The sequence below is a fragment of the Mauremys mutica genome, chromosome 5 (assembly GCF_020497125.1).
Source record: "Mauremys mutica isolate MM-2020 ecotype Southern chromosome 5, ASM2049712v1, whole genome shotgun sequence".
Taxonomy (NCBI): domain Eukaryota; kingdom Metazoa; phylum Chordata; order Testudines; family Geoemydidae; genus Mauremys; species Mauremys mutica.
In genome coordinates this window covers 65,164,443-65,172,418 of record NC_059076.1, presented here as the reverse complement: position 1 = coordinate 65,172,418, position 7,976 = coordinate 65,164,443, and positions in this window count along the sequence as shown.

The window sequence follows — 7,976 nt, the reverse complement described above, 5'->3', positions numbered from 1 at the left end:
CAATGACTAATTATCAGTAAATAATAGGAAACTGCATAATTTGAGTCTGTGCTTGAAAGAACATAATTGTTCATCCCCTCCCCCCCTCAACTAAAGGTGTATATCTTTATTCACACTTTTACCTGAATCTATGGCTGATCGTATTTAGAATTGTTACCAAGTTCATCAGGCTTAATATCTGTTTGAGACTTAATTTCTGTTTCATCAATCTGATAACAAAGAATGTCTCCATTCTGAATACAGCCTGGGCCCTGCCTCCCAGTCAGACTTTCTCAGACAGAAGCTGCTCCATCCTACTCCCCACCCAACTGCCAGGGAAAGCGGCCAAACATGTGGGGGAGGAGCTAGGTGTGGGGGGGGGGAAGGACAGAGCCCTTCTTGACACCGCATGTCACCTGTGCCATATATAAGTCTATGGCACCCCCACATGTTGAATATAGACTGCTTTTCTTGTTGCCCCATCTCAAATACTACCTAGATGGAGCTACTATAAGGTGGAGGCTTAACTGCTTGGAAAACTTTTCCCAGAGAATAGTTAGCAGTGGTTCACAGTCAAGCTGGAATGGCATATCAAGTGGGGTTCCATAGGGATGGGTTCTGGGTCTATTTCTGTTCAATATCTTATCAATGATTTAGATAATGGCATAGAGAGTACACTTACAGAGTTTGTGGATGATATCAAGATGGGAGAGTTGCAAGTGCTTTGGAGGATATGATTAAAATTCAAAATGATCCGATCTGGAGAAATGGTCTGAAGTAAATAGGATGAAATTCAGTAAGGACCAATGCAAAGTACTCCACTTAGGAAGGAACAATCAGTTGCACACATACCAAATGGGAAATGACTGCCTAGGAAGGAGCACTGCAGAAAGGGATCTGGGGGTCAATAGTGGATCACAAGCTAAATATGAGTCTACAGTGTAAAACTGTTGGGGGAGGAAGCAAACATTCTGGGATTGGCAGAAGTGTTTGTAAGCAAGACATGAAATAATTCTTCTGCTCTACTCCATGCTAATTAGGCCTCAACTGGAGTATTGTGTCCAGTTCTAGGAGCCACATTTCAAGAAAGATGTTGATAAATTGAAAAGTCCAGAGAAGAGCAACAAAAAGGCTCGGGTTATGGGAGAACTTCATCATTTTAGAAGAGATGACCACAGGGATAAATTCATGAATGGTGTGGAAAAAGTGAGCGGGGAACGATTTTGTTTACCCTTTCATGTAATGCAAGAACCAGGGGTCACTCAATGAAATGAATAGGCAACAGGTTTGAAACCAACACCAGGAAGTATTTCATACAATGCAGAGTCAACCTGTGGGACTTGTTGCCAGAAGATGATGTGATGGCCAAAAGTATAACACTGGGTTTTTTTGTTTGTTTTGTTTTAAGTTAATGGACTCTAGGTCCAGGAATAGTTATTACCGAAGATGGTCAGGGATGCAACCCCATGCTTTAGGTGACCCTAAACCCCAACTCCCAAAAGCTGGGACTGGATGACAGGGAATCAATCACGTAGATTACCCAGTTCTGTTCATTAGCTCTGAAGTAGCTGGCAGTGGTCTCTGTCGGGTAGGATACTGGGCCAGATGGACCATTGGTCTGACCCAGCATGGCCATTCTTATGGCTCAAACATGTCTTGGGGAAGCATGCTGGATAGTGCTTTTTATTTATTTATTTTTTTACTGCTGCTTCAGTAGTAGTATGTGATCTCCCTGAGCAACAAAAAAACCCAGGCCTTGCCCTATGCTAGCCCTCAAAATAAATGGTCACTCCCTTTAAATCCATGAAGTTCCACACAGTAACTTGTTCACAGACTAGCCCTCATAGGTGTGCTAATTCTTCAGGGCTTCTACATTGTGGAGTAGAGGCTCCCTGTTTTCTTCAGTGCACCCCGGCAAGGCAGATATGCATCTACATGAAAGTTTTAATTCTTGGTTGGATGTTAAACTGTGTGAAAGCAGGATGGAGACTGTCTGAGACCTAGTTCCCATGCTAGAAGTGTCACAAATGTCATGCTCTTAATTTTTATTTATGGCATCAATGTGTGTGCTAGTTGCTTCACAGAAAAATAAAAAACTTAATCCAAAAAGCTTAATCTAAATGATGGGTTTAACAGACAAGTGAGGATGTAACAGACACCAAGAATAAGAACACAAGATAGATACATGTTAAGTGTGTAATCATTTATGTGCACTAACAGAGTAATTTTTGATACTGTGGACAAAAGGTACCAAAATAGATAGTTAACAAAGTAGTCATTGCAAGTAGTAGGCCAGACATGTCAATATAATCTTTACTTTGTAATGCAGTATATATCTCTATGAAACACCTCCTTAGCCATGTAAACAACCATATTGCTGATATGAATATCATGGGTTCCACTTTCTTTGCTGTAAGTAAGTAGACCAGATTTTCCCCCTCTTATAACCACTTTATACAGCACTGTTTTTCATTGAAAATGGCTTTTCTGAAAATGACACTTTTTCATCACGAGTCACTTAATTAAATGACACACAGAGACAAAATTCAATATTCTTCCAAGCCAGCATAGAAATTTTGCTTACCAAAAATCCAGTTTTCAGAAAGAATATGATTGGTTTGGGAGTTTTTTTGGGTAAGTGAAAAATCTTGATAAAGTTTCATTAATACTATTGCCAAGAATCTGAAAATGGCTCCATTTTGAACTGTGTAAAAGGAGAGCACTTTAATGTCTTTCATGACATTGTTTTCCTATTTTTCAGTCAGCTTGTAGCTGATGGAATTCAGTGCAACTCCATGGAATTCAGCTGATATAAAACTAGTGCAAGGAATAGAGAATGAGACACCCTAAGATTTTCAATATTGCATAGTGGTCCAGTTCCACAGAGATGCAAGTGTTAATGTTCCATCTGCTATGGTTTTGTTTTTAATAATGAAAAAAACATCTGGGTGAGCCTCATCTGATTAGACAGATTAATAAATTCTGTAACGCTTGGTCAAATACTTGATGAGCAGGAATGCCTTCTTGAACATGGAATTGGCTGCACAAGTGGGGCTAGAAACAGAACAGCAGCTGTTGACTGTAGTCGTAACTTCATGTTTCATTAAGGTGGTGCTAGGAGGCTTCTTCTCACATGAATATGGAGCACTTTTTAAATGAAGTGCTGTCAAATGCTGCACTGAACTTTATCAACCAACTGCAAATCTGAATTTGAGGACTGACTGTTGCTTTCATTAGGTATGATTTACAATGGAAGGCAGAATTGTGACACAATATGAACGCTGATTACTTAATATTACCAGTGAAGCATAAATTAAATATTTTATACTAGACAAACTTAAGTGAGTGTTAAGACTTCTGTGAAGAGAGATTTTTATACAGTAACATCCTGAAGGCAATCACATTTAAAAATCTGTAAAGAGGTTGAAATGATGCGGAAAGCAATAAATCATTAGAACATCCATTTGCCATACACCCTGGGATGAACATGCAAGTTTTTAAAAAGTCAAGAAAATAACCTGCTGAGAATATATATTTTGCAATACCAATGTATAACCATAAAATGCATTTTCAGAACCTTGAAATGAAAATTAGCCCTGATGCAAACTGGGGATTACACCTGCTTAATGTGTCCCTTTGCATCTAAAATCCCAAATAGTAGTGGGACTGAGTAGTCCCTCGTTTCCACATGGCTGTGTAGATCACTCTTTTTAAATGCATGAGTTTGGTTAGGAGGCAAAAGCTTACACAAACAAGATCTATTGTGGGGTGAAACTCCTCCCAGTGGGGTTAGAATTTTATCTATACTGGAATGTTTCTGCATTTGCTGTTACCCAGTGATGGTGTTTACAGCAAACTGTTGCAGTTGGGCTTTGAAGTTACATTGTTGGTCTTAAAAATAAAAATATATATGAACTGGTCCTTTAAATGTATTTAAAACATCTGGCTAAACTAATTGAATATGGTTTTCTAAAATAGGATAAAGTGTGGGGTGTGTTTTTGTGTTTTTTTCCGGACACTGAAATCCTGCAGCAGGCTAACACCATTCTTAAAAAAGCAAGCCCATCTTTTGTAGTACAGGTGTAGTCCCTGAGGACAACTCCATAGTGGCTGATGGAATACACGTATTAAGCCCAACGCTGCCACCCTTGCCTGAGTTTAATACTCAACTGCATAAATAATCCCACTGATGTCCACACACATGCCCAGTGAAGTCAGGCCCTTTTATTATTGCTGCACTATATCTGCAAACTTTCTGTAAAGCTGGGTTAATAGGACACTAGTTCACGCTACATCTCTCATGGCAAAGGATGGAACAGCTTTTTATTTAAAAAAAAAAGTTTACATTTCTGATTCTGCAGAAAACCAAATGCACCTGAAAATTGGGTGTCCTAATTTATGCAAGAACTAGTAATGTCTCACTCATCATCAGAAGCCAGTCCAATAAATATTACTGTCACTCTACTAACTTCCTTACAGTGGATGTTGTGTCCATACGTAATACACTTTCATATGGTTTACTTGTAACTCTTCTAGTGCCTTTCATTAGTGGCAGGAAAGTGGTGAAGAAAACCAACTTTGCTTCAGTGTCGTCCTTGTAGGACTGACCGAGAATAAAGATACTCACCATTTATACACCAAACTGTACCAATGAAATGTACTGCAAAGTACAGACTGGGTAATGGAGGTACAATAAGGTTAAATAACTTGTCCAGGAAGATTCATAGATTCTAGGACTGGAAGGGACCTCGAGAGGTCATAGAGTCCAGTTCCCTGCCCTCATGGCAGGACCAAATACTGTCTAGACCATCCCTGATAGACATTTATCTAACCTTGTCATAAATAGATAGTTAAGGGTTAATGTCTCTTTTACCTGTAAAGGGTTAAGAAGCTCAGTAAACCTGGCTGACACCTGACCAGAGGACCAATAAGGGGACAAGATACTTTCAAATCTTGGTGGAGGGAAGTCTTTTGTTTGTGCTCTTTGGTTTGGGGGTTGTTTGCTCTTGGGATAAAGAGGGACCAGACGTCAATCCAGGCTCTCCAAATCTCTGAATCAGTCTCTCGTGTTTCAAACTTGTAAGTAGCACAGGCAAGGCGTGTTAGTCTTATGTTTGTTTTCTCAACCTGTAAATGTTCCTTTTTGCTGAGAGGATTTTACCTCTGTTTGCTGTAACTTTGAACCTAAGGCTAGAGGGGTTTTCTCTGGGCTATATAAATCTAAGTACCCTGTAAAGTATTTTCCATCCTGATTTTACAGAGATGATTTTTACCTTTCTTTTTTTTAATTAAAAGTTTTCTTTTTAAGAACCTGATTGATTTTTTTTCTTCCTTATTTTAAGATCCCAGGGAATTGGGTCTGGACTCACCAGGAGTTGGTGGGGGAATGGTTAATTTCTCCTTGTGTTAAGATCCAAGGGGTTGGATCGGTATCACCAGGGACTTGGTGGAAAAGCCTCAAAGCTATCCAGGGAGGGGAAAGTTTTGGGGGGACAGGAAGTGTGCCAGACACTGGAATTCTGGCTGGTGGCAGTGTTACCGGATCTGAGCTTGTAATTAAGCTTAGAAGTGTTCATGCAGGTCCCCACATCTGTACCCTAAAGTTCAGAGTGGGGGAAGAACCTTGACAAACCTACTCTTAAATATCTCCAGAGATGGAGATTCCACAACCTCCCTAGGCAATTTATTCCAGTCTTTAACCACCCTGACAGTTAGGAACTTTTTCCTAATGTCCAACCTAAACCTTCCTTGCTACAGTTTAAGCCCATAGCTTCTTGTTCTATCCTTAGAGGCTAAGGTGAACAAGTTTTCTCCCTCCTCCTTATGACACCCTTTTTAAGATACATCCATGAGGAAGAGAACTCAAAACTGCTGACTCTTGGCCCCAGGTTCAATCCCCTAGATCACATTTGCCTACAGAGTATTTTGTTAGAAATACTCAACAGGAAAAATGTGGTTAGTCTTGGTAAATGTTAGTTCCTTAGTGGTGCTAGTACTCTCTGTGCAAAGAGCAGCAGCAGTGCTAAAGTACGCTTAGGGTCAATAATGGAGAGCTGACATGAGGATTTATCCTAAGATGCGCACTAGCAAAAGGCAAGCCCATATCTATTACTCCAGTAGAGCAGAAGGTCATCACTTCATTTGAGATCTCTTCTGTAAGTTGGTCTCTAACACTTTGAGAGATAGATTGAGAGATTTATTTAATCCTATGCTGCACACTTCATTTTCCTACATAGCCGTTCTTATTTCTCCCCATCCAGATTGTTGTGGTATCTAAAGGCCAGACTTTTAAAGGCATTTAGGGGTCTAAAGATGAAGGTAGGCATTTAGGTGCTTTTTGGAAATTGTACGAGCTGCCTAACTCTCACTGATTTCAATAGGAGCTAGGCACAGAAGTCCTTCTAAAAATCCCACTAGGTGCCTATCTTTACATGTCTAAGTACCTTTAAAAATCTGACCCTGCATGCCTTGATATAAAACAAAATGTGAGTCAGACCAAATGAAGACCATTAGGCTGGAAAAATTGATTATGAGAGAAGCTGTGAAAGAAGAGATGCAGGTAATACTCCCAAGCTGACTTTTATTTTTGGCACTTTCTGCCCATTTACTCAATCCCTATCTAAGTTCTTAGCTTTCTCAGTAATCTTCTTTGACATTCAATTCACAACCCTACTTGCAAGAATCTGTTATCAGGACAGTTTTCCAGAGGGAAAACTGGCTGCAAGATATATTTGAATCCAGAAACTGAAAACAAAGCTGTACTTCGATAGTTCCTTGAACATTATAAAAAGGGTCCTCTTTCATTTGGCAAGAGTAATGTACTGTTGCTGTCTACCAAATCCATTACAACATCAGCTGCTTAACTTGATGCTTCAATTAAATTCTAATTTAACAGGGGCAGCTAACCCAATGTAGGGTAGTTTAAACCTGTAATATATAGAAATAGGGGCGGTGTTCCCTCTATTTTTTTCCCATGCATGTGCAGAATGAATTTCATGTGCACCACACATTACCTCCATATTGGTGCACATAACAAAATTCATGTGGTGGGAGTGGGGCCGAGGGGTTTGGAGTGGTGCGGGGGCTCAGGGCAGAGGATTGAGGGTGGGGGTGGGGGCTCTGGCTGGGGGTGCAGACTCGGGCGTGGGGCCAGGGATGAGGGGTTTGGGGTGCAGGCTGCTCAGCAGCTATGGTGGGGAGAGAGGACTTGTCCCCAACTCTCCCTCCCTGCAGCAACACCTGGGCTGGGCAGGAGAGGCACCTCTCCCCTGGCCGTGGCAAATCCGGTCTGTGCTGGGGCCAGTGGAGAGTGGCACCTCTTCCTCCCGCAGCAGGTCCATCCTCTCCCTGCCGCAGTCCTGAGCCCCTGCACGGGGCTTAATAGGCGGCTGCGCAGCTTAGAGGGAATTTAGGGTGTAACCCTTTAATTAGTTAGAGCCCTCAAGTAGGTCTCACTGATTTTTCTTTCAGAAGATGTCAGAAATCACTCAGAGCAGAAGCAGTATGTATGCAGGTTGGCCTTTATTTCTATATATCTTTACTAAATTTGGGATCCAGCTGTGCCCATGTGGCTTCTTCATTGTCTTTCTTGTGTAAAGTGCAAAAGCGATAGTCCAAGTGCAAAATTGCACTGGTTTATCATTACATTGTTAGTAAAATCAGGGAAATTTCTCTGAAGTCAAGCCCCCGATCAGGCACTCAGAGGAAATTCAGAGTACTCTACAAAAGTAGCTCCCTTCTGTTTTCTTCCTTATAAACATATACTTTAGATGCAGGATGAAAGCCAGAACCCATTTTCAGGCTGTCATGGGGGATAAGCAACATTTTATCAGGGAGAACTTCAAAGCTTAGTTTATGTTCATGTAAACACATTTGACATGATCATGAGTGAGCCTACTTATCAGAGAATTTGAGGAAATTTTCCTGTCTTCTGATCAATATATCATTCAACAAATATCAGTTTCCTTTAAAATGCTAACATCTTCTTTGTGTGTCTG